At 47.7% G+C, this 5351-nt stretch overlaps 1 pseudogene; it reads left to right on the forward strand.

The window, feature by feature from the left end:
• The first annotated feature begins 3100 nt into the window (after nucleotides 1-3100).
• Nucleotides 3101-4941, forward strand: LOC125509679 (berberine bridge enzyme-like Cyn d 4 pseudogene; annotated as a pseudogene).
• The last annotated feature ends 410 nt before the right edge of the window (nucleotides 4942-5351 follow it).

The raw sequence follows: 5351 nt of genomic DNA on the forward strand, positions 1-5351 counted from the left end.
TTTTCTGAAAGTAAATAAGTAGGCCTCCTTTGGTTCATGGGATAAAATGTCGTGCATCTCAAATCATATGAATGTGAAAAGGAAAAATGTTCTTTGGTTCACATGATAGGATTTTTTTCATTAAGTCGAGGCTAATGTTTATTATTCTTTAAAATGTGAAGGATAGGACAATTTTTGTATAGGAGTAAAATTATATTATTCCTACAAACCAAAGGGCTCTAGAGACTTTTTTATAGGAACCCTACCCTACAGAATTCGTATAAAATTTCTCAAACCAAAGGAGGCCGTACATATGGAGTCGTTGCCTTGGAACGATAAAAACGTTGAAGCTCATAGGGAGATAAAAATGGCTAAATAGGAAGGAGTTTTCAACTGAATAACATTAGAACTATGCGCTTTTCTATCAATTGCCCAACAGTAATTTGTTTACCCACCATATGCTATTATTACGAGAGAGACGCCTCTAGTCAAAACTATGGCCTCTGGGTCTATTTTAATCATATTACAAAAAAAATGCCTTGCTGCAATTTTCTTTCTTTTATTTTACTTTGCAATTTACCTATCTACATATACCAGATTTAATCTTTGCAATTAACGAGTATAAGGGGATTGACGACTCTTTTGCCCGTGTTGAGTGCAAGTATTTGCTCTTATGTGTGCATGTACTATTTGACGGGTGTTTGCGTTGTTCTTCTATTGGTTCGATAAACTTGGTTCTCTACTGAGGGAAATACTATCCGCTACTATATTGCTTCTCCCTTCATCTTCAGAGAAAATCCCAACGCAACTCACAAGTAGCATACGTCCGGATTGCCCTGCGGATCGAAACAGGCCCACGTTGGATGACACAACATGTCCGAACAGTGCGGTTCAGACGTGTGCGGGCGTTCTGAGGGTCGACGTTGGAGATGACCTTACCACTTGTTGCGGCCATTTGTACGACAACCACACATAGTGACACGAAGGTGGATTAGCCTAACTGACCCAAGCAATAGCAGTTTCCATTTTTTGTCCTGTGGGTATTTCTTAGTTTTTATTTTCTTGTTTTCGTTCTATCTTTTTTTAATAGAATATTTGCGGTTTTCTTCTAGTTTTTAATTTTTTCCTTTTCTACTATTTATTTTTATTTTAAAAATCCAGAACATTTTTCATATTTATAGAATATATATTTAGAATAAATGAGAAGTTTTAAGTTGGAGTTTATTTTCCGAAATTTGAGAACATTTTAAAATTCATGAACAATATTTTAAAATATTGATTTTTTTTTGTTTTATGTGATATTTTTTAATAAAGACATTAGTATATCTTTCAATTTTATGATTTTTTCCAACCTTTCTACTGCAGCCTATTTTTTCTGAGAGAAAAATCGAAAAACCGGAAGAAAATCGCTCCATGTCCTGATCACAAGAGTGGGCCAGCCCATTCAATGGCTGATGTGCGACTGGCCAACAAATTGCTCTAACGAGCACAAATAGGAGCACCCTTGGTTTCCTCCCCTACTCTCTTTGTCTCCTCCTATGGGTACATCCTTGTTAATCGTTCTATTTCCTGAAGACGTTCATGATTCGCTGCCGTTCTCTTCTCTTCATCGATCTTGAACCCTAGTGAACTAGTGAAGCGGTGAGTGCTACCGCCTAGTTGTGAGCCAGTGACGTGTGCGCCCGACATGGCACTTGCTGGCGGCAGTGGATCAACGTATGGCAAATCACACATGGGCACACATGTTGAGGTATGCATGAGTACCACAAGTTTCAATCTCCTTTGGTTTAAAGTATGATTTCATTCCCTTTAGTTTGAAGTATAATGATGGTTGATAGTCCTTTGGATGATTGCTGAGTCACATACGATAGCGAGTTGCTATTCTCCAAAGTGAATGAAGATGATATAATCGAGACTTTCATGGCCGGGAGAAGGCGTTATCCTCACAAATAACGTGTGTTATCTTCTTTTATGCAAATTTGACATTTAAACATGAATTTCCGTATGCTTTGAAAGACCTTATCTATCTGTGCCTTTGATTAAAACTTATACTAGTAATATAATTCTATTCCTACAAATCAGAGGGTTGTAAATACTTTTTTCCTATCAAATTCTATCCTACAAAATTCCTACAAAGTTTCTTCAAACCAAAGGAGAAGGAGGCCATAAATGTGGACTATAGTCGTTCCCTTGGAACGGTAAAAACGTTGAAGCTGAGAGGGAAAACGGCTAAACAGGGAGGAGTTTTCAACTGAAAAAAACCCAGTCATGAGAAGAAGAAGAGGCATGTCAGCGACAGTACAGCTTGTCAACATCTGACAATCGCTTTGGATAGCGATGCTGGTATAATATATACACCGTCCAATATATTTGACTGACCCATGCGATCCTGTGTACGTAACAGCTCGATCGTCGTAACCGGCCATGCATTTCGTTGTTGATGGTATACCAACGCTATGGATATGTCACTGCAAACACAATCTCCTTTTTTTTTTGCGCATATGCAAACACAATCTCCTTGTTCTTTCTTTTGCGGGGAAATGCAATCTCCTTTAGCTCTGACTTTTGGATGATGATTATTCGTTATTCCATCCTGACTGATTACTAGTAGTTAGAATATGAATTTGTCCAAGCCCTAGCAGTTCTATGCTGACCGTCCTGCATCCCATCACATCGTTCTCACCACTATTCTCACCAGTTCTGCACGGCAGCAGCCGTGTGTCCAAAAGTCCATCCAACGCCGTCTAGACGCCCAGTAGGCCACGGCCGTGACAGTGCCATGCTTATCTATCATGCAAGGATGACCTGCCATGTAGGTATCTGATACCAGCCATGAGAACTTTCTTGCTTTTACATCTGTTCTTCGTTTTACAACGAAAAACGAAAGCCGCGTCCGGTCTTCAGATAGAGATGCTGGACGATGCGATGTGATGTGACTAATGTAGAAGCGTTCGCCCGATTGACAGTCGCCGTCCCGGCCTATGGATAGCGATCCAGAGAGCTGACCATGACTTTTCAATGCCCCCAGCTGGAGTGGCGTGGTAGACCAGAGCAGCTGCCACGGCCGCTTTCAGGCGAACTCGTTCTGCGCGTGTGCTCCCGTAGCCTATAAATGCATGCAGACGCGGCTCCGAACCATGCAACACGGCGACGTACAACAAGCTAGCTAGCAAAGATGGCCATGGCCAGGAGCTCCAGCCTAGTGCTCGTCGCCTTCGCCTTGCTCTGCTGCTACGCCTCCACCGTCTCCTCCCAGGGTAATTCGTCTGATGGTTTCCTCTCGTGTCTGACGGCGAGCATCCCCCGCCAGCTCGTGTTCACGCCGAGCTCGCCCTCGTTCACGCCGCTGCTCAAGTCCTCCATCAGGAACCCCAAGTTCTTCACGCCCAGCACCGTGAGGCCGCTGTATATTATCACGCCGACGAACGCGTCGCACGTGCAGGCTGCCGTGCTGTGCGGCCGTCGGAGCGGGCTGCGCATCCGCGTGCGCAGCGGCGGGCACGACTACGAGGGCCTGTCGTACCGGTCCGTGCGCGCCGAGTCGTTCGCCGTGCTTGACCTGTCGAGCCTCCGTGCCGTGCGGGTCGACGCGCAGGCGGCGACCGCGTGGGTGGACTCCGGCGCCCAGCTCGGCGAGCTCTATTATGCGATCGGGAAGGCGAGCGGCGTGCTCGGGTTCCCCGGCGGCCTGTGCCCCACCGTCGGCGTCGGAGGCCATTTCAGCGGCGGCGGCTTCGGCATGCTGCTGCGCAAGTACGGCATGGCCATCGACAACGTCATCGACGCCGTGCTGGTGGACGCCAAGGGGAGGCTCCTGAACAAGAACACCATGGGGAGCGACGTCTTCTGGGCCCTCCGAGGCGGCGGCGGCGAGAGCTTCGGCGTCGTGGTGTCGTGGCAGGTGAAGCTCCTGCCCATCCCGCCCAAGGTCACGGTGTTCAACGTCCCTGTGACCGCCAGCCAGGGCGCCGCGGACCTCGTCACCAGGTGGCAGCAGGTCGCGCCGGCCCTGCCGGAGGACCTGATCATCAGGGTGGTCGTCCAGCAGAAGACGGCCAACTTCCAGTCCCTGTTCCTCGGCACCTGCGACGCGCTGCTGCCGGTGATGAGCAGCCGCTTCCCGGAGCTGCGGTTCAACCGCTCCGACTGCAGGGAGATGACCTGGATCCAGTCGGTGCCCTACATCTACCTCGGCAGCGCCTCGACCGTGGAGGACCTCCTGAACCGGACCACCGCCGAGTCCGTCTTCAGCAGCGGCTACAAGGCGACGTCCGACTACGTCCGGCAGGCCATCCCGCGGGACGCGTGGGCCAGCATCTTCGCCAAGCTGGCGCAGCCCAACGCGGGGCTCATGATCCTGGACCCATACGGCGGGCAGATCGCGGCCGTGCCGGAGTCGGCGACGCCGTACCCGCACCGCGCCGGCGTGCTCTACAACATCCAGTACATGAACTTCTGGTCGATGGCGTCGGGGGACGGGGCCGTGCAGACCAGGTGGATCAGGGAGTTCTACGCGTTCATGGCACCGTTCGTGAGCTCCAACCCGAGGGAGGCCTACTTCAACTACAGGGACCTGGACCTCGGCGAGAACGTCGTCGTCGGCAACGTGAGCAGCTACCAGGCCGGGATGGTCTGGGGCCAGAAGTACTTCAAGGGCAACTACCAGAGGCTCGCGATGGCCAAGGGCCAGATCGACCCCGACGACTACTTCAGGAACGAGCAGAGCATCCCGCCATTTGCCAACAGCAGGTGATAGCTCAGCAAAATGGGCCGCTAGCTCTTTCTTTAGTGTACATGGTAGCTAACTAGCTAAGTAGCTAGCTACACATTTATCTTTATTTGTACATGTATTTGTTGATATTGGTTTGAGATTGCTTACCACAATTACTGATTGTGTGGTATATATGTACATATATTTGTATCTTGAACAAATTTTATAATAAAATTGCACATTGTGTGAAAGCTCAGCACAAAACTATGCTTCTTCAGACTCTTATGCTTTACCTAACTTGGCAGAAAACTACACATTTTGGCCTAAAAAAGGAGAGAGTGATGATTTGCGGACAGATAGAATTAGTCAAAGGAATAACTTGTTTTTTGAACGCAGGGTGGCTTGCGCAAATGTGTGGGCGATGTAATAATGTGTGTTACTTTTGGAGTGAAAAAACTTGAAAGGAGAATTAGCTGATCTGTTGTGAAATGTATAGTTTCAGCATTTGGGAATAATTTTATTGACTTCATACGGCTTGTTAAAAAAATCACATTGACTTGCTTATCCAATAATTAGCACATCTATTCACTTAAAAAAATGTAGTGAGCAACATGTGGATTATCGTTTCGGGAAGCAACAATTCCTTCTATAGCAAAGGAGC

Source organism: Triticum urartu, chromosome 5A, assembly GCF_056163025.1.
Source record: "Triticum urartu cultivar PI428250 chromosome 5A, HENAU_Tu73, whole genome shotgun sequence".
Lineage (NCBI taxonomy): Eukaryota > Viridiplantae > Streptophyta > Magnoliopsida > Poales > Poaceae > Triticum > Triticum urartu.